Below are 22,852 nucleotides of genomic sequence, written 5' to 3' on the forward strand. Positions count from 1 at the left end.
GTGAGAACAGGGCTGATGGGTGAACAGGAATTTCCACAAATAAGGACAGGGACAGCAGAGTTTTAAATTGCCATATGTTTACAGAAGGTAGAACACGGGGGCCAGCTTGGGGTATGTTAGAATAATCAAGTCTAGAGGGAGCCAAGGCATGGATGAGGGCTTCAGTAGTGGATGAGCTGAGATGAAGTGGAATTGGGTGATGTTATGGTGGTAGAAATAGGTGGTCTTAGTGATGGCACTACCCTGCAGCTCTGTATCAGTAAGTTTATATGTGGATACTTTCCTGCAAAACGCACTGAATGAAAATTTTGGATGGGAAGGCAAGTTGACTTCAATCCCTTTCTGTCTAACTGAGACCGGTCGTGGCACTCCTACAGCTAACTTGAGCTGAGAGCACCAGATCAGCACAGTCAACAACAAAGAACAAAGAACAAAGAAATGTACCGCACAGGAACAGGCCCTTCGGCCCTCCAAGCCCGTGCTGACCATGCTGCCCGACTAAACGACAATCTTCTACACTTCCTGGGTCCGTATCCCTCTATTCCCATCCTATTCATGTATTTGTCAAGATGCCCCTTAAATGTCACGATCGTCCCTGCTTCCACCACCTCCTCCGGTAGCGAGTTCCAGGCACCCACTACCCTCTGCGTAAAAAACTTGCCTTGTACATCTACTCTAAACCTTGCCCCTCTCACCTTACGCCTATGCCCCCTAGTAATTGACCCCTCTACCCTGGGGAAAAACCTCTGACTATCCACTCTGTCTATGCCTCTCATAATTTTGTCGACCTCTATCAGGTCGCCCCTAACCTCCGTCGTTCCAGTGAGAACAAACCGAGTTTATTCAACCGCTCCTCATAGCTAATGCCCTCCATACCAGGCAACATTCTGGTAAATCTCTTCTGCACCCTCTCTAAAGCCTCCACATCCTTCTGGTAGTGTGGATACCGGAATTGAACACTATACTCCAAGTGTGGCCTAACTAAGGTTCTATACAGCTGCAACATGACTTGCCAATTCTTTTACTCAATGCCCCGGCCAATGAAGGCAAGCATGCCGTATGCCTTCTTGACTACCTTCTCCACCTGTGTTGCCCCTTTCAGTGACCTGTGGACCTGTACTCCTAGATCTCTCTGACTTTCAATACTCTTGAGGGTTCTACCATTCACTGTATATTCCCTACCTGCATTAGACCTTCCAAAATGCATTACCTCACATTTGTCCGGATTAATCTCCATCTGCCATCTCTCCGCCCAAGTCTCCAAACAATCTAAATCCTGCTGTATCCTCTGACAGTCCTCATCGCTATCCGCAATTCCACCAACCTTTGTGTCGTCTGCAAACTTACTAATCAGACCAGTTATATTTTCCTCCAAATCATTTATATGTCCTACAAACAGCAAAGGTCCCAGCACTGATCCCTGCGGAACACCACTGGTCACAGCTCTCCAATTAGAAAAGCATCCTTCCATTGCTACTCTCTGCCTTCTATGACCTAGCCAGTTCTGTATCCACCTTGCCAGCTCACCCCTGATCCCGTGTGACTTCACCTTTTGTACTAGTCTACCATGAGGGACCTTGTCAAAGGCCTTACTGAAGTCCTTATAGACAACATCCACTGCCCTACCTGCATCAATCATCCTTGTGACCTCCTCGAAAAACTCTATCAAGTTAGGGAGACACGACCTCCCCTTCACAAAACTATGCTGCCTCTCACTACTACGTCCATTTGCTTCCAAATGGGAGTAGATCCTGTCTCGAAGAATTCTCTCCAGTAATTTCCCTACCACTGATATAAGGCTCACCGGCCTGTAGTTCCCTGGATTATCCTTGCTACCCTTCTTAAACAGAGGAACAGCATTGGCTATTCTCCAGTCCTCCGGGCCATCACCTGAAGACAGTGAGGATCCAAAGAAGTCTGTCAAGGCCTCAGCAATTTCCTCTCCAGCCTCCTTCAGTATTCTGGGGTAGATCCCATCAGGCCCTGGGGACTTATCTACCTTAATATTTTTTAAGACACCCAACACCTCATCTTTTTGGATCTCAATGTGACCCACGCTATCTACACACCCTTCTCCAGACTCACCATCTACCAATTCCTTCTCTTTGGTGAATACTGATGCAAAGTATTCATTTAGTTCCTCGCCCATTTCCTCTGGCTCCACACATAGATTCCCTCGCCTATCCTTCAGTGGGCCAACCCTTTCCCTGGCTACCCTCTTGCTTTTTATGTACGTGTAAAAAGCCTTGGGATTTTCCTTAACCCTATTTGCCAATGACTTTTCATGACCCCTTCTAGCCCTCCTGACTCCTTGCTTAAGTTCCTTCCTACTTTCCTTATATTCCACACAGGCTTCGTCTGTTCCCAGCCTTTTAGCCCTGACAAATGCCTCCTTTTTCTATTTGACGAGGCCTACAATATCTCTCGTTATCCAAGGTTCCCGAAAATTGCCGTATTTATCCTTCTTCCTCACAGGAACATGCCGGTCCTGTATTCCTTTCAACTGACACTTGTAAGCCTCCCACATGTCAGATGTTCATTTGCCCTCAAACATCCGCCCCCAATCTAGGTTCTTCAGCTCCCGCCTAATATTGTTATAATTAGCCTTCCCCCAATTTAGCACATTCATCCTAGGACCACTCTTATCCATTAATGGAACCTGGCATCCCATTCACTAGGCCACAAGTGGATCAGTCTGGACATGATAGAACATTCCCTATGCACCATCGAGTTCAGTGGTGTCAAATGTGGTGAACTGAGAGATGGGGGAGTTTGAAGATTAGTTCACACTGGAATCTGGGCCGGGATTCTCCTCTACCCGGTGGGGCGGGGGGTCCCGGCGGGATGGAGTGGCGTGAACCACTCCGGCATCGGGCCGCCCCAAAGGTGCGGATTATTTAGGGGCCAAGCCCTCACCTTGAGGGGCTAGCCCCGCACCGGAGTGGTTGGCGGGCCACCGACCGGCGGGAAAGGCCTTTGGCGCCACGCCAGCCGGGGCAAAGGGACTCCGCCGGCCGGCGGAAGTCCGCGCATGCGCGGGAGCGTCAGCAGCTGCTGACGTCATCCCCGCGCATGCACAGGCGGGGGGTCACTTCCACATCGGCCATCGCGGAGGCTACGGCCGAGGCGGAAGGAAAAGAGTTCCCCCACGGCACAGACCCGACCCGCCCGCGGATCGGTGGGCCCCAATCGCGGGCCAGGCCACTGTGGGCGCACCCCCTGGGGCCAGATCACCCCGCCCCCCCCCCCCCCCCCCCCCCCCAGGACCCCGGAGCCCGCCCGCGCCGCCTGCTCCTGCCGGTAAGGGAGGTGGTTTGATTCACGGCGGCGGGACGGGCATGACAGCAGCGGGACTTCGGCCCATCGCGGACCGGGGAATCACAGGGGGGGGCGGCCGGCCGGCGGGCGGCCGCCGAACGGCGCGGCGCGATTCCCGCCGCCGCCAAATTTTCGGTGCCGAGCACTCGGCGGCCCCCGGGGGCGGGGTTCACGCCGCCCCCCCGCCGATTCTCCGACCCGGCAAGGGGTCGGAGAATCCCGCCCCTGATCTTACAAGGCTAAGAGTTAAAGGCTCTGCTCGTGTGGGGCTAGCTCAGATTTGGCACTGTCTTCGCTGAAACTTGCGGTAGTGCTTTACCTGCCTGCTACAGGGTTACACATCTCAAGGCAGATGAGCATACCACGCAGAAGAACAAGGACAGCAGACGCGTGAGAACATTGCTGTCTGCAAATCCCCCTTATATTCGCACACACCGTCTTGATTTGGAAATTTATCACTGTTCCCTCATACATTGCTGTGTCATAGTCCTGGAAATCCATCCCGAGCAGCACTGTGGGTGCACCTACACCGGATGCAGCAGGTCAAGACGGCAGCCCACCATCATCATCTCAAGGGCAATTAGGGATGGGCAATAAATGCTGGCCTTGTTAGTGACTCCCACATCCCATGAACAAATAAGGAAAATATACCGTGCTAAAGATGTTTTTTTTAAAAAAGAGAGACTAATATTTCAAATGCACAAGTTCGATCTACTCTCTAAGTTCCCTGAGCCACTAAACTTTAAATTGACACTTGGCACGACTTATCATACTTCACTCATACGGTTGTTTGAATAAATATTTGTATTTTCTCTTGTGTAGCTTTATCATGCCTCAAAGGAAATTGACCTGTGTATTTCTTTCTCTCTGTTTGCTTGTCAGTAAGTAATAAGCCAGGTCTTGTGAAGTGAGGCTGCTGCTACTCTCAAAGCTGAGAGGCACAATTGTGTATTAATACATTGCATTTATTGATAGCAGGGCTCAATATTTAACTAGACAGATAACACAAACACACAATCACTTTAACGCAGCATCTGCTAAATATAATAAGGTTCCATAATGCATTTTTAACTTTCGTTAATTGCCTGAGTCATTTCATTATTATAAATATTAGGCATTTGAAACAAGGAACAGTAATTCTTTACACTCGGCGAGAGTCTTGCAGCATGGGTGCAGGCATGCTAATCTAATTATAAAAGTGGTGAAGCGTAGCGGCTGCATTTTCTCATACTTAGCATTCACAAGTCAAGTCCCAACAGATGTGCTGTGAAATTAATTTCCTCTGGTGTAACCAGAAACTCTCTGTTATGCAATTTCCATTTCACAGATGATAACCTATTATCACTTTATTCAAGGCAAATGTGTTAATAGCCACAAGGAAGATTGAATTATTCATAAATGCTCATTTCTATTCCGCACCTTACCCCGCTCTTTTCATGCATTGGGAGAGGGCTAATGTAAACATGACCAGATCCTTGTAAATTAGCTTGTAGAGGAGGCAGTTAGCATACTGCCTGGGGACTGATCCTGGATTGTACTAATGGTTGATAGCTGTAAAATACACAGAGACACATACAAACACACATGTACATACACACACACATATATATTTATATATATACACACACCTATGCACAGACACAAATCCACAAGCACATATGGACAAGCAGATGTCCACACACACACACACACACACATAGACATATTCATACACCCGCACAGACCCAGGCATGCACATATATACAGACTCCCACCCGCACCCCAAATACAGACGCACAGCAGGTCGATATGAGCCAGCACTGTGATCTTACGAAAACCCGATTAAGAATCATCGCTGTTTATACAAGTTTTCTGTGGCAGAACAACATGAACTGCACAGGCAGCTGATGACAGTTATATGATGTGTGGGAATTTGGGACCAATTTCACCCCAATTGAAATTTAAAGTTTGTATTTCCACGACTGACATAAGGAGTGTCGCCACTGTCAGGAACTGTTAATTTATGGCACACTGCACAGGCGGAACAAAAATAAATCCAGGATTATTTCAAAGGGGCTGGTGTTTTTTCAGTGCTGTTGTGAATAGAAGGTAATCCAAGTGGATTTACATGGTCCTTCCCTCTGTACGTAGGTAAATCTTAATTAATACGTGTAAAACTGCAGGGCGGAGAAGTGTGCAGATTGTCATTGACACCGCACGCAGACATTTGTAAACATTACCTGAGTTACAAACTCTGAAACTAATGAGTGAACTGAAATGGAAAAGATGAATCTTGCAGATTGACACAAAAAGCGATGGACAAATGGTTTTACGATTCGAGGCCTTGCAGGCTTCAGGTTCAGTTCTACTCTCCTCCAATTGGATTGGTTTGTTTTATTGTCACAAGTAGTGAGGTACAGTTATTATCATAGATGTTATTATCATAGAATTTACAGTATTATTCTGCGAGCAGCTCAGACAGATCATTCCGTACATGAAAAGAAAAGAGAATACACAATAGGGCAACACAAGGTACACAATGTAAATACCGAGACACCAGCATCGGGTGAAGCATACAGGCTTATAGTATTAATCAGGTCAGTCCGTAAGAGGGTCATTTAGCAGTCTGGTAACAGCGGGGAAGAAGCTTTTTTTGAACCAGTTTATGCGTGTTCTCAGACTTTTGTATCTCCTGCCCGATGGAAGAAGTTGGAAGAGTGAGTAAGCCGGGTGGGAGGGGTCTTTCATTATGCTGCCCGCTTTCTCAAGGCAGCGGAAGGTGTAGATGGAGTCAATGGATGGGAGGTGGATTTGTGTGATGGACTGGGCTGTGTTCATGACTCTCTGTAGTTTCTTATGGTCTTGGGCTGAGCAGTTGTCATACCAGGCTGTGATGCAGCCCGATAGGATGCTTTCTATGGTGCATCTGTAAAAGTTTGTAAGAGTTTGTGTGGATATGCCAAATTTCCTTAGTTTCCTGAGTAAGTATAGGTGCTGTTGTGCTTTCTTGGTGGTAGCGTCGACATGGGTGGACCAGGACAGATTTTTGGTGAAGTGCACACCTAAGAATTTGAAGCTGTCAACCATCTCCAACTCGGCCCCGTTGATGCAGACAGGAAGTAAGTAAGCCGGGTGGGAGGGGTCTTTGATTATGCTGCCCGCCTTCCCAGGGCAGCGGGAGGTGTAGACAGAGTCAATGGATGGGAGGCGGTTTCATGCAATGGACTGGGCTGTGTTCACGACTCTCTGTAATTTCTTCCGGTCTTGGGTTGTAAATGAGTTGCAAATAGAACAAGCTTCTTGCATTGTTGTCCCAATAATAACTTTGTAAGGGAAGTTATGGAGGTCAAATAATATCAATCTACAGGAACATAGCCATTTGAAGCGGAGATTGCTTTCAACTCCTAACTAAACTATTGAATGCGTTGACATCCCACCATTTACTGTGACGGTTTAGCTTGATCAGCCTCAAGTTGATACAGAACTATGTGATATGACACTAACTCTTGTCGCTGACTGGAAGGGTGTCAGGAATAGCTGCGCATGCACACTCGACGCACCCTGCAGGCGCTGACACATGCGCAACTGCTCCTGATGCCTTTCTGGCCCGTGGCGGGAGTATGCATCTTGTTTAAAATACTCAGAGTGATTCTACAATAGGATCAATCTACGGGCGCAATCTAACAAAATAAAACAGAGTCTGTTCTGGGCGGAATAAGCGGACCCGTTCCGGCGCTTGGCGTCACGATTTCTCGACCCCCCGACGCAACCTCCTGACCCCCCAATGCCCCGTCTCCAATCTCCTGACAGTCGCCTCCAGGTACCATTCTGCCTAGTCCCCGTTTGTGGGGACCAGTACTCCCCGGCGCCCGGCTGGAGTCTCCTCAGAAAGGCCGGTAGATGCCGGGTGACCATTAGATCCGGTGCGGGCACAGCTAGGTGGGTTCTGAAACTCACTAAGCTGTACAAGACTGGATTCTGCTCATCTGATTAGATCTTGCGAGGCAAGACCGCAATCGGGAATCCCGGACGAAGCCTCTCCCGGGATCTACCGGCTGCATCACGCCCCGGTTCGCACCGTACATCTCTAATTTGTGCGTCGCTGCTTTTAACACCTTGCTATAGCCCCACTATTTGACCGAGGTGGACATTGAAATGCAGGTTAAAGCCCGTCTTAGGCTACATCCACTGCATCAAGGCTTTTTGCAGACGGCATCTATGCAGCTCGTTTAGCTCAGTTGACACATCATTGCCGACTTTAGTGCCCTCATTTGGCTAGACAGCTGGTCCGTGATGCACAGCGAGGCGCGCAGCATGGGTTCAATACCCATACTGGCTGAAGTCTTCTCAGCCTTGCCCCTCGCCTGAGGTGTGGTGACCCTCAGGTTAAATCACCACCAGTCAGCTCTCCCCCTCAAAGGGGGGAAAGCAGCCTATGGTCATCTGGGACTATGGTGACTTACCTTTATCTTTGGTGTTGGGACAGATTGCAGTCCAAACATGTCTCAGGCCAGAGCGTGAAATTTCTATTAATTGCACCTCTTTCCAGCACAATCTGTGGATATACCCGGAGTCACTCCAGCAACTGAGGCCCATCCACGCCATATAAGAACACTGGTTTTGCAAAGGCCTGTTAATCGGATACCTGGCTGCTTGTGCAGATGAGATTTAGTTAGGGCACGTCATAGAACATAGAACATAGAACAATACAGCGCAGTACAGGCCCTTCGGCCCACGATGTTGCACCGAAACAAAAGCCATCTAACCTACACTATACCATTATCATCCATATGTTTATCCAATAAACTTTTAAATGCCCTCAATGTTGGCGAGTTCACTACTGTAGCAGGTAGGGCATTCCACGGCCTCACTACTCTTTGCGTAAAGAACCTACCTCTGACCTCTGTCCTATATCTATTACCCCTCAGTTTAAAGCTATGTCCCCTCGTGCCAGCCATTTCCATCCGCGGGAGAAGGCTCTCACTGTCCACCCTATCCAACCCCCTGTTCATTTTGTATGCCTCTATTATGTCTCCTCTTAACCTTCTTCTCTCCAATGAAAACAACCTCAAGTCCATCAGCCTTTCCTCATAAGATTTTCCCTCCATACCAGGCAACATCCTGGTAAATCTCCTCTGCACCCGCTCCAAAGCCTCCACGTCCTTCCTATAATGCGGTGACCAGAACTGTACGCAATACTCCAAATGCGGCCGTACCAGAGTTCTGTACAGCTGCAACATGACCTCCTGACTCCGGAACTCAATCCCTCTACCAATAAAGGCCAACACTCCATAGGCCTTCTTCACCACCCTATCAACCTGGGTGGCAACTTTCAGGGATCTATGTACATGGACACCTAGGTCCCTCTGCTCATCCACACTTTCAAGTACTTTACCATTAGCCAAATATTCCACATTCCTGTTATTCCTTCCAAAGTGAATCACCTCACACTTCTCTACATTAAACTCCATTTGCCACCTCTCAGCCCAGCTCTGCAGCTTATCTATATCCCTCTGTAACCTGCTACATCCTTCCACACTATCGACAACACCACCGACTTTAGTATCGTCTGCAAATTTACTCATCCACCCTTCTGCGCCTTCCTCTAGGTCATTGATAAAAATGACAAACAGCAACGGCCCCAGAACAGATCCTTGTGCTACTCCACTTGTGACTGAACTCCATTCTGAACATTTCCCATCAACCACCACCCTCTGTCTTCTTTCAGCTAGCCAATTTCTGATCCACATCTCTAAATCACCCTCAATCCCCAGCCTCCGTATTTTCTGCAATAGCCTACCTTGGGGAACCTTATCAAACGCTTTGCTGAAATCCATATACACCACATCAACTGCTGTACCCTCGTCTACCTGTTCAGTCACCTTCTCAAAGAACTCGATAAGGTTTGTGAGGCATGACCTACCCTTCACAAAGCCATGCTGACTATCCCTGATCATATTATTCCTATCTAGATGATTATAAATCTTGTCTCTTATAATCCCCTCCAAGACTTTACCCACTACAGACGTGAGGCTCACCGGTCTATAGTTGCCAGGGTTGTCTCTGCTCCCCTTTTTGAACAAAGGGACCACAATGGGACGTCATTCGTTATCACTCAAAAACCCGACACTCCCGACCCGTTGACACCTGGATTGATGTGCGGAAGAATGTCAAGTGCAGAAATGTGCGAGATTTGTCATGGGACTTTGTGCAGCGTGAAATCCTGTAACACACGGTGCATTGTGTAGTGTGTGCAATTGTGAGACCTGAAATTAAAAGGACCAGGAGAAATAGATAAGCAGCAGAAACATTCATTCTGATTGCGTTTGACTTGCTTGATCTGTTTCTGATTGTACCCAACAGGATACAGCTATGATGAATTGGTCTGCTGCAGCACATCGCTTCAGATACAAAGTCGATATTCTTCCAATGACAAAGGTGTCATGGTTTTGGGGCAGATGATCTAACTTACCATCTGAACTTGAGAAACTGTTTATTTACTGACTGATTGGTGCAGTGCTGCACAATTAGATATATATTTCATTGCGCGCAGTATTTATTTGCTGTCTGCAATCAGGGATTGATGTCCTCTGCACACTCTTTGTTAGAAAATCATAAATTGCTTTATAAATGCTTTGATTTTGTTATACACATAGTAGTAAAGTATTCATTCCCCCATTGTTCTCTACACGCAGCCCATGAGAATGTAGTACTTCTGTGTCTTTTATCTGCAGCTAGAACTGTGACCTAGAACTGTGGTAAACTTCAATGTCCTACTTGATGTCAAAATCGTGAAAGGTTTGACGGGTTCGACATGAGGAAGGTGCTTCCACTTCTGTTAGGGTGGGATGTGTCATGATATTCAGGTAAACATCATGGTGAAAACAGACATACATACTGATGGACAGATCAATGGACCAATCAACGCACACACAACACCACAGCCAATCACAGGCAAGAGCATACACACTACAAAACAGGGAACACAACACTTCCCGTTGATTCCAGCAGGAGACAGCTCAGGGCACAGAGCTCACAGCAAGCCACTCAGACATTCACCATGTGCTGAGTGCCACTCCAAGATAGTGTTAGGAATAGGTCCACAGATTCAAGGGTTATGATCGAACCTCAGTAACCAGTTTACCATTGTAAATATTGTTAGTAATAAAACTGAGTTGTACCATTCGCAACCGTGTTGGTTCGTCTGTGTAGCAGAGCACCCAACACATCAGGATGGACGGGGTAGGGGGGTAGGGGGGGAGGAAAGACCAAAACCAAGGGTCAGAAATATAGGATTGTCGCTAAAAATTCCAATGGGGAATTGAAGGGAAACCTCTTTACCCAGATCGTGTCAAGAATGCGGAACTCTCCATCAGAAGAAGGTGGGAGATTTGCCAATGAGGGAGGAACGACATGAGGGTTACCTTGACAAGGTGAGATGAAGAGGGATGGGCGACGGTCCAAGTGGAACGGAAACCAATTGGTCAGGTCTGTTTCTGTGCTGTGTACTTTATGCAAATGTCAGAATGGAAAATGTAGTGCCGGCTCCACCAGAAATGTTAACCTGAAACTTATAAAAGTCTAATCGTTGACTTGCACTGCAGTTCAGCCATGAGGAGAAAGCAATAGGTTCTCATTCAGTAAACAAGGGGCCTCATTATAAATTGGCACTGGATTGTTCACTGCTTGTCCACTCATTGCCGATCACTTATTGGATGCGATTTAATGGCCTCGTCTCGCCCGACTTGATGAATCTCGTGAGGTTCGAGATGCTCAAAACGCCTCGAGTGATTTAACGAGATCTCACGAAACGTTGCAATCTGGATCTCGCCCTCGTTGGGTGAGATCCAAATGAACATATTTAAATGACCTATTCGGCTCATTTAAATATGTCTGCGCCCTATTCTCCTGGGGTTCGGGAAATAATGGCCTCGCCTGGGAGACTTTGCCATGGTGCCATTTAGCACTGGTTTCCACGAACGTGGACCAGCCGTAATGACACGTGGGGGCGGGAGGCAAACAGGCCAGTACAGACCCCTGGGTGGTCAGGCTCTGGGCAGAGTGGTACACTAGCATGCCCGCTGTTACCTGGGCAGCTTGGCACTGCCAAGGTGCTCATGTGGCACTGCCAGGTGTACAGGGGCACTTCCATGGTGCCAGGATGGCACTATCATGGTACACAGGTGGCACTGCCAGGATGGCAGGGATACTGCCAGGGTGCCAGGCTGGCAGTGCCAAGGTGTCAAGTTGCCCATGCCAGGGATTGGGCCTGATGGAGGCCTTGCCTTTAAGAGATGAGGTTAAGGGGGCTTGAGGACTCCTGAGAGGTACGTTGGGTGCAGTGGGAGAGGGGGTCCGCAAGCCACGGTGGGGTGGCTGAGGGGGGGGATCAAAAGATTGGGGCAGCATTTAAAAATGGCGCCCGATTCGCAAATACACTTCTTCCACTGGCGAGCTGAGCTCGTCAATGAACAAAATAAGGTAAATGTGGCAAGACATTCCTTGCCGATACCAAAAAACCGACAAAGACCCATTAAATAGTGGTGCCATTCTCAGCACAGCGGGCATCAAGAAACACACTGCTAAACGTGCCCAAAACGGTACTCTGTTTTTGTCCCCTTTAATCGCGTCCTCTTAGTTTTTGTCACACCCTCCAGCTTCCGTGAAAGCATTGCCTCTGGTTGGGATGTGTTTCCATAGGCGCTGGTAGCTCACCCAAGCGAACATCCGTATTGTGTGAGAGTTAGCCCTGATTTCTCTCTGACCACAGTTCCTGATTCCAGTGGGTTTAAACTTCATGCCAGAGACCTGAGCACAAATTTGAGCTGACTCTGCGGTGCAGTATGGAGAGAGTACTACACTGTCAAAGGTGTCTTTATGTGGATGAGGTACCAAGACCTCATCTGCCCTTTCAGGTAATCACAAAATATCCCCGTAGCATGACTTTGAAGAAGAGGAGGGAAGTTATATCTTGTTTCCTCGATGATATTTACCCCTCAGCCAAAAACAAACAGATGATCTGGTCATTAATATATTGCTATTTGCGCTGCACAAATTGGTTGTTGTATTCCCTTCAAATGTTATGGTAACGTGGCCCCTTTAAGGGAGCTAGCTCCACTGACTATGTGACCCAACTCGGAGTCCCGGCCAATGGGGAGTTTGCGTGGGGACCTCGGTGCAGGACCTCGGGCAGTGTGCACCAGGGAGCTGAAGAGTAAAGACCTGTTATACAGTGTTCTGTGCATGTTATCTAACCTTCTTTGCCTTTCGTCAATGAACCCCCTTGTTTATTACTGGAAGCCTGCCCGGGCCTACACATTGGTGATGAGTAAATGTTTTCGATCACAACCGACCGTTGTGAATTGAGGGCAGGAATGAAGAATGGTTAAGAACATTTGAGAAAACAGAGAAGCTCCTATAAGAGTCGGAATCAATTAAATCACGAGTGGAAATGTCTATTGTTGGGAAACTAGACCCCTTTGACCAAAGGGTTGAATCATGGAGTCAGTACATCGAACGATCCGTTTATTCTTTGCCTGCGATCTCATTCGCTGTAACGACGAGCAGAAGGTGATATTTCTGACAGTTTGCCTGTCCCAGACCTATAATTTGACGGAAAACCTCACGTTCCCAGAGGCACCCAATTCAAAAATCTTTGACCAGATAGTGAAATTGGTTAATGAGCATTTCAACCCAAGGCCCTCGATTATCCTCCAACATTGTAAGTTTAACTGCAGTGAAGGACCATGAAGAGTCTGCCTCCGCCTTCGGAGCCAGGCTTTGCTAGCTTGCTGAGCTCTGGGTTTGGGACTGCGCTCAGCATGCGGCCTGTTGTGGGACCGGTTGCTTTGTGGGATCCATAACCTTAATGTCCAGAACGAGCTTCTGATGGAGACCACAATTACATTGGAAAAAGCGATCGAGATAGCTCAGGTGACGGAGCGCGCCAATAAAGATGCCACTGTCCGTCAAAGCGTGGCCGAAGGGGAGTTTAACCATGTATGGGGGCAATACGGTCACGAGGTCAGCGGCGGGATCAACAGGCACAGCTCAGTGCCAAGGTCCTCAGGACAGGACCCGAGCCCAAGGAGCGGGAAGGAATCGAGGCGACAAACCAAATCCGAGGTGGACTGTTATCATTGTAGGGGGTTGGGGTGGGGGTGGGTGGATGGGGACCATCCCCAGCAGGCAGCACGGTAGCACAGTGGTTAACACTGTTGCTTCACAGTGCTAGGGTCCCAGATTCGATTCCCGGCTTGGGTCACTGTCTGTGCGGAGCCTGCACGTTCTCCCTGTGTCCGCGTGGGTTTGCTCCGGGTGCTCCGGTTTCCTCCCACAAGTCCCGAAAGACGTGCTTGTTCGGTGAATTGGACATTCTGAATTCTCCTTCTGTGTACCCGAACAGGCGCCGGAGTGTGGCGACTAGGGGCGTTTCACAGTAACGTCATTGCAGTGTTAATGTAAGCCTACTTGTGACAATAAAGATTATTGTTGTAAGGTTTTGGGGAGTTTGTGTGCTTCCATTGAAACTGAAGGGAGCTCATTCAAGCACATTGCATATGAGGCAATGCAGCCATTGCAAAATAGCAGCAGCAGCAGTCCACAGCGCCACTGAATATAATGGAGACAAGGTCTGTAGAAGAGAATTTGATGGATGGTTGAATGCAGTCCAACTGAGTAAAACGGCTCCGATTGAAAATGTCTTCAGGATAAATGTTAGACTCCTTAAAATGGCTTCAGTGACCACAGTGGGTGAGCAGACCTTCCAATATCTGCGTGCAGGAACACAGGGCGAGTTTCTCTGACCCGCCACATCCGTTTTCTGGTGCGGTGCACCCCCGCCGGCAGCAGGATCCTCCGTCCCGCCAGACGGCCAATGGCGTTTCCCATTGTGGGCACCCCCACACCGTCGGGAAATCTGCGGGTGTGAATGCCCCGCCGACGGAGAATCCTGCCCACAGCCTTTAAGCTTAAAAAGCACCATAGCCAAACGTTCGACAAACACCGGGGAGATTTTGAAGATCCTCGGAACAGCCAATACCCCAGTGGCCTACAAAGGACAGGAGACCAATCTGCCTTTGGTCATCGTGCAAGGACGTAGACCCTGTCTGTTGGGAAGAGACTGGTTGCTGAAGATTAGGCTCAACCGGCTGGAGATCATCAAAATATCTGACGGTGCCCTCCATGATGTCTTGAAGATGTATGAAGATGTCTTCCATGAAGAATTGGACTTAATTATGGGTGTAAAAGCCAAGACATACCTCAGTCCGGATTCGACACCCAAGTTCTTTCGAGCCAGGCCAGTTCTATATGCATTGCATCAGAAGATTGAAGCAGAGCTAAAGAGATTGGAAGAGCTGGGCATAATCAGGCCTTCAGAGTGGTCTGCATCAATAGTCCCTACCCTTAAACCTGATCGGTCGATAAGAATTTTTGGGGACTGTAAGATGATCATAAACCAGACTGCCCAGCTCGATCAGTACCCCAGGCGATCATTCTAGTCTTAAAAGTCCTAGGGGCACATCCACAGCTATCAAAGAGACTATATTCTTTCAAAAATCAAATGAGTGATGCAGTCTGGCATTACGGGAAGTCAGAACTGCTTAGGCCCTACTGCACTCATCAAGAGAGGCAATGGCATAGTGGTGTTATCGCTGGACTAGTAGCCTAGAGACCCAGAGTCATGCTCTGGGGATCTGGGCTTGAATCCCACCATGGCAGATGGTGAAATTTGAATTCAATAAAAATCTGGAATTAAAGATGACCATGAAACCATTGCCAATTGTCCTGAAAACCCATTTGGTTCACGAATGCCCTTTAGGGAAGGAAATCTGTTGTATTTACCTGGTCTGGCCTACATGTGACTCCAGACCAACAGCAATGTGGTTGACTCTTAAACTGTCCCCTGAAAGTCATTTAGGGATGGGCAATAAATGCTGGCACAGCCTGCGATGCCCACATCCCATGAACGAATAAACAAAAGACAAGTGAAGACGACGTGATTGTCTGGGGATCATGGTTTTTATCCCCCTTCAGGCTAGGGGGACCTCCTTCAAGATCTCCATAGTGCCCACCCAGGGCAGGCAAAGATGAACATGTTGGCACACAGTTACGTCTGTTTGCCAGGAATAGACAAAGCCATTGAAGAACTGGTGCCACAAGTGCTGCCCTTGCCAAATGTAACAATCCATGCCACCATCTGCCACACTTCATCCTTGGGAGTGGCCAATTCGCCTGTGGAACAGGATCCACGTGGATTGTGCGGGCCCGCTTTTGGGAAAGATGTTTCTGGTGCTGGTAGATCCACTTGAAGTCGCTATCGGTCCAGGAGATGAGGACCAGTCCCTTGCAGCCACACTAGAGGGTTTATGTGTGTGTTGCTATTCATGGGTTACCCACGGCAATCGTTTCAGACAATGACACCCCTTCACCGGCAATGATTTCCCACGTTTTGTGAGAACAAATGGTATACGACACACGGGAACAACCCACTGTCACCCAGCATCGAACAGTCTGGCTGAGCGGGCTGTTCAAACTTTCAACAACGTCATGAAAAAGCAGTCGGATGAACCACTTCGCCAGATGAACTCTCACTGGCTGAGCTGCCCATGGGCCGTCGGTTGAGAACCCGATTGGATCTTGTATTTCCAAATTTGGCGGGGAGGGTGGAGGCACGTCAGGACTCCCCAATGAGTCAGCGGTCAGAGCAGCGCGAGGACAGGCCGTTCCGGGTGGGAGACCTGGTTTTGGTCTGAAATTTCGCAGCAGGCTTGTTTTTCGTTGGAAGGACGGGTTGTGGCCTGGTCCGGGCCGATGTTAAGAAGCGCGGTGGCCACCTGAGGGGTCGAGGGGTGGTGACCCCAGCGTAGAGTCGATGAGTCCGGCGAACACGTGAATACTCCCGTAACTCAGTCCAGCCAAGGGGAGCCAGGGCCTGCCACTTACGTTCAAGCAACTGCACCTGTCAATACCAGTGAGGCTAGTTCGCCCATTGTTGAAGTGATCCTGACTGAGATGCTGTTGAATGTGGGCCACTCGATCGCCCAAAGGAGCGGTGAGCCTGTGGCTGGGCTTCGGAGTTCAGTGTTGACTGGGAGGGCTCGGGATCTTTTGATGGACTCTCTTTCCTTGTTAATCCCTGTCAACAATTGTGATTTTTGTACCTAGTTATGGGTTGTGCATTAAGGGACTTAAGGGGGAGGAATGCGGTAGAAAAGCCCCTTTAAGTGGCGAGTTCCAATTACCACGCGACCGGCTCAGGCCAATTGCACAGGAGCGCTCGAACCCCGGCCAATGGGCAGTTTGCACAGCGCCCTGGGAACAGGACCCAGGCAGTATGGAGCAGGGAGCTGAAGTGTACAGACTGGTTGTATAGTGCTCTGTGCCTGTTATCTAACTGCCTTTCATAGAATCATCATAGAATCATAGAATTTACAGTGCAAAAGGAGGCCATTTGACCCATCGAGTCTGCACCGACCCTTGGAAAGACCACGCTACTTAAGCCCACGCCTCCACCCTATCCCCGTAACCCAGTAACCCCACCTAACCTTTTGGACTCTAAGGGGCAATTTACCATGGCCAATCCACCTAACCTGCACATCTTTGGACTTTCCATCAATAAACATCTTTGTTTACCACTGGAAGTCTGTGTTGTATTCCTTGAGCCAGCACAAATGTACTTCAGGCTCTAAAGCACGGTGAGGTTTCCTGGAATTGTGAAAGGCACAGAGATGCTTTATTGTCTGTTAATGTCTTTCTTTTATCACATATAATACCTATCAGTTGACATCAGTGGAATAGCAATCAGAGGTGGGAGCTCTGTTGATTGTCTCATACGTAGAAACATACATAGGAAATAGAAGCAGTGGGAGGCCCTTCCAGCCTGCTCCGCCATTCATTATGATCACGGCGGATCATCAAATTCAATATCCCAATCCTGCCTTTCCCCCACATATCCCTTGATCCCTTTAACCCCAAGAGCTAAATCTAATTCCTTCTTGAAATCACGCAACGTCTAGCACACAACGTAAAGCTTCCACAGCCCCAGCACTCCGAGGTTGCCCAGACTCAGCAGTAGTGCTGTTCTCCTCCAGCTTTGGCCTCTTGGACATCTCTTTCACCATTTAGTGGCCGCCCATTCAGCTGCCGAGACTGCAAGTTCTGGAATTCTGACCCTAAACGCCTCTCCCTACCTGCTTCCTCCACAGTTTTAAGGGCTAAGAGGTGGCAGATTTAGAACAAAAATTAGGAAGAATTATTTCACCCAAAGGGTCATGAATCTGTGGAATCCTCTACCCCAGAGTGCAGGGGATGCTGGAATGCTCCGCAGATTTGAGGAGGAGGTAGATAGGCTTTTAATTAGTAGCAGGATGAAGGGTTATGGGGAGCGGGAAGGATGGCGGAGGTAAGGCCCAGAGGAGATCAGCCAGGATCGTGTTGAATAGCGGAGCAGGCTCGAGGGGCTGAATTGCCGAATCCTGCTCCTAGATCTTAGAATCATGGAATTTACAGTGCAGAAGGAGGCCATTCGGCCCATCGAGTCTGCACCTGCACTTGGAAAGAGCACCCGACCCAAGCCTATACCTCCACCCTATCCCCGTAACCCAGTGACCCCACCTAACCTTTTTTGGACAATTTATCACGGCCAATTCACCTAACTGCGGTGATGTGAATCAATGTAAATACATGTAGGCTAGCTGGACACTAGAGGGAGCACAAGAGACATCACACACACACACTCAACCAATAGATCAAGTAGATAGGACACAACCAATAGGCATTCACAATACACACGGAGGTGACACGACCGCATGGGGGCATTACACCAACCCATATATTTTTAAAAAATATATATTTATTAAAGTTTTTTAACACAATTTTTCTCCCTTACAAACAATAACCCCCCCACCTCATAACAAAAAAAAAAAACGAGCAATCGCGCAGAGCAAGATATATACATGGCACAATGATATATTTACACAGCTTTGTACACTGGCCCTCACCCGTATGGGCCAGTTTCCCCAACCCTTCATGTTATCTCTTGCTCATCCACCCTCCCAGGCAGTCCCCCCTTTCCCCCCCCCCTCCCAGGACGTCCCCTCCACCCCCCCACCCCCCCCAAGGTTGCTGCTGCTGCTGACCGACCTTCCTCTAACGCTCCGCGAGATAGTCTAGGAACGGTTGCCACCACCTGTAGAACCCCTGCGCAGACCCTCTCAAGGTGAACTTAATCCTCTCCAACTTTATGAACCCAGCCATATCATTTATCCAGGCCTCCAGGCTGGGGGGCTTCGCCACCTTCCACATTAGCAAGATCCTTCGCCGGGCTACTAGGGACGCAAAGGCCAGAATGCCGGCCTCTTTCGCCTCCTGCACTCCCAGTTCGTCCACTACTCCAAATATTGCTAGCCCCCAGCTTGGCTTGACCCGGACTTTCACCACCTGAGATATTGCTCCCGCCACTCCTCTCCAGAACCCCTCCAGTGCTGGGCATGACCAAAACATATGGACATGGTTCGCCGGGCTCCCTGAGCACCTTCCACATCTGTCCTCTACCCCAAAGAACCTACTCAACCTCGCCCCCGTCAAGTGCGCTCTGTGGACCACCTTAAATTGTATCAGGCTGAGCCTGGCAGACGAGGAGGAGGAATTAACCCTACCTAGGGCATCAGCCCACAGCCCTTCCTCGATCTCCTCCCTGAGCTCCTCCTCCCATTTACCCTTCAACTCTTCTACCAGCGCTTCCCCCTCTTCTTTCAACTCCTGGTGTATTTCCGACACCTTGCCCTCCCCGACCCATACACCCGAGATCACCCTATCTTGAACTTCTTGTGCCGGGAGCAACGGGAATTCCCTCACCTGTCGCCTCACAAAAGCCCTCACCTGCATATATCTAAAGGCATTTCCCAGGGGTACCAACCTATATATAAAGGACACCACAGACATAATCTGCCTCTTTCCAGTGGAGACAGTCAGTGAGTACAGACACAGGGTTGATTCAATATTACACCCACCACGTGGATTGCAGCAACTGGTTAGTCAGTCTGGGTAGCTATAGTAGGATTAGCAGTAGTGTCGAACCTGAGTAATAGAAGTGTAAATAGTTTAATAAACGTGTTGAAGTTATCTCCATGTCTGAACCTTCCTTTGTCAAGTGCACCACAAGGAAGCCGCTTATGTTACACCTACAACATAACAAATCATGGTACCAGGACTGAACTGTTTCAATCCAGATAGCCATACCCCAGCGTACAGTGACAACCAGCAACAAAACCCAGGCAAGATGTTTGAGATCCGGGTTCCGCAGCAGCTCCAGTGCCACGGCGATCTCCGCGAAAACTGGCAGGTATTCCGTCAAATGTTTGAAATCTTCCTGGTTGCAGCCGAACTAGAAGAAGTGGTCGAAGCTGAAAAGATAGAGCTTCTCCGCACCATCGCCAGAGCAGAAGAAATCTTTTAAAAATTCAAGTTCTCCAAGGGGCAAGACAGGAGCAACTTACACGCAGTCCTGGACAAATTCGGCAAATACTGTGAGGAAAACACACTCCAACCAACAAGGAAAGGTAAGAGAAGCGCCAGTACTCACCACGAGGCCGAGATCCCGGAGCAGAGAACAGTTTTGATCGGCGGCCATCTTTCTAAAGGTACTGCACTTGCGCAGTTGCGCGAAGCCGCGTATGCGCAAATGAGAACAAGGCCCAAAGTAAAGAAACAGCGATCTGCGCATGTGCAATCGCTTCCTACACGCTACGTCACATGCGTCATGACATCAGAGGCCACGGACCACGCTCATTTAAAGGGGAAATGTCTCAAATCAAAGAAAAAAATCTCTTAAAGCCATAAAACAACCTTCCTTCACCTGGAATGACAGTACAATGCCTCAAATTGAACCAGGAAATGAAATTAACCTCCGAAGAACCCTGCAGCAAGTAGTTACCTACGCCCAAACCGATGATTCCGACTTTGAATACTTCGATACCGGCCTTTACATTTTCTCTGGACCTCGCGAGCCCAATGCCAACTCCGACGCAAACAGTGATGATATGGTCCTAGAAGACTACGACTCGGACGAACCTTTCACCTTGGGAGGCTACCCCAGTACCAAATCCGAACCGCAACTAGACGTATTGCACATTAGCGACCCCCGGATTGAATCCGACGCAGACGCGGATTCGTTCTTTGGATTTGAGGGTCTTCAGCCCAGCATCAACGACATCCCGACTCGTGAGTGCAGGATGATGCTGCAGCCTGAAACCAAGAGACAGAGAGCGGTACAAGCCCAGAGTGAGCGGCCTGCTGTCACACAGAGTGTGGTCCATGCACCGCTCAGGGTTCCCGACTCTAAGAAAGAAGACACGCAAGACTCCACACTGCAGTCCTTGCACGAACAAGAAGTGACTCCAGTGTCACAAGCCTCCACAGCGAGCTCATGGACAGACTCCACGAAAAAAGAAACGCAAGACTCCAGAGGGCAATCCTTGCACACACAAGACATGACTCCAGTGTCACAAGCCTCCGCAGCGAGCTCGTGGACAGCCTCCACGATATAAGCAATGCAAGACTCTGACGCGCAGTCCTTGCAGGAACAAAACCATGAGGGTCTCACAACCTCCTCTGACCAACTAATGGCAGACGATGCAAGTCTGCCATGCTCAAGTAAATAGCAAGAAGACTATGACAGTCTACCACGCCCCAGTGCACAGCAAGTTGACCATGACAGTCTATCATGCTACAGTGAAGAACAAAGCGACGATGACAGTCCAAGCCCAAATGAAGGACAACAGCAAGACAATGACAGTCCACCCATATTGCTTGCGCCACCAGATGAAGACTCTGACAATTTACCCAACCCAAGTGAACAACAAGCAGCTACTGAGGCTCTACCCACGGTATGTGAGACGAGTGACGACAGCATCCCACTTCCCATGCAAGATGTGCAACGTGACAGACCTCAGCTAGTGTGTACAGAGGCACTCGACGATCACGGTGAGACCACTGGTGACTCCGGTGACACCATGATACTTCCACCCTCATTCGCTCGAACCTCTCCACTAGTCAATGCATTCCTGCATGTTCCGACTCCAGACGTGCAGCTTCAAGGAATCTCAGCTGACTCCAGTGAACCTGCTAAGACTCCGGACGGGGAGCATCAACAAACCAGCACTGACTCAGTTAAAACAGACCAGACTCCAGATGGGGAGCAACGAAATGCCGACTCTGATTCATGTAAGCCGGACTTTACTCCAGAGAGGGAGTGCCGCAACCTCAGTGATGGCACGCTCAGGGTGACAGCAGATGCCACAACGACAGGAGATGGATCACTTCACAATTACACTGGGTCAGTAATAACAAGCAGCGGCTACAGTCCAAGAGGAATACACCAATATTCACCACAGCTATATCCACACATGTTTTCCACACCAGCAGTGCAGCCAATGACAGCTCATGCTGGACAAACCCAGTATTCAGGCATGCAGCAGCTAGCAGTCTATGCAGCATATTCTCAAACAGGCCAGCACTACGGATTGCCCACTAATGGAATCAAGACCGAAGGAGGACTACCACCAGCGCAATCTGCACTACAGACTGGATGCCTTAGTTACTGCCCAGGATTTGCTGCACCCCAGCCTGGCCAGGCGGCATATTCCTATCAGATGCAAGGTTCTAGCTTCACACCATCACCAGGTATTTATGCGAGCAGCAATTCGGTTTCCAATTTGACAAGCTTCAATGGTTCTCAGCAGGATCACCCTTCCAGCACAGCATGTGGCCAGAACCAGTATGTACAGTCTTATCCAACTTCAACATATAGCACATCCATGACCTCGAATGATACTGTTGATGGTACCTCTTCAACGTCAACCCTTATCAGCTACAAGATGCCATCCGACAGCACCATCACAAACATCGAAAAAGAAAGGGACTCCAAATCAGACAGCGAAGTGATTTGACCACTTCTTGGTTCCTGTGGCCATAGGGACGTTGATGGCGTTCATAACCAAGCGAGCCATTTGACCATGAAGATTGATGGTTTTTGGACTCACACGAATGATTTGGACTTATTGTTTAATCACTGTTCCCATGACTTGTATACACGTATCTACCTGTTTTTTGTTCAATTTTCTTAAAGTGTACAGAAAATATGTAACATATAAAAAAGGGGGGATGTGGTGATGGGCATCAATGTAAATGCATGTAGGCTAGCTAGACACTAGAGGGAGCACCAGTGACATCACACACACACACTCAACCAATAGATCAAGTAGATAGAACAAGACCAATAGACATTCACGATACACAAGGAGGTGACACGACCACAGGGGGGGCATGACACCAACCCATATATAAAGGACACCACACACATGATCTGCCTCTTTCCAGTGGAGACTGTCAGTGAGTACAAACACAGGGTTGATTCAATATTACACCCACCACGTGGATTGCAGCAACTGGTTAGTCAGTCTGGATAGCTATAGTAGGATTAGCAGTAGTGTTGAATCCGAGTAATAGAAGTGTAAATAGTTTAATAAACGTGTTGAAGTTATCTCCACGTCTG

At 48.8% G+C, this 22,852-nt stretch overlaps 1 long non-coding RNA gene across 1 annotated transcript in view; it reads right to left on the reverse strand.

Moving 5' to 3' along the window:
• The window catches only part of LOC140385976 (uncharacterized), a 43,154-nt gene that overhangs the window by 19,947 nt on the left and 355 nt on the right, over positions 1-22,852 (reverse strand). The window lies entirely within an intron of this gene.

This window comes from Scyliorhinus torazame, chromosome 11 (genome assembly GCF_047496885.1).
Source record: "Scyliorhinus torazame isolate Kashiwa2021f chromosome 11, sScyTor2.1, whole genome shotgun sequence".
Taxonomy (NCBI): Eukaryota; Metazoa; Chordata; class Chondrichthyes; order Carcharhiniformes; family Scyliorhinidae; genus Scyliorhinus; species Scyliorhinus torazame.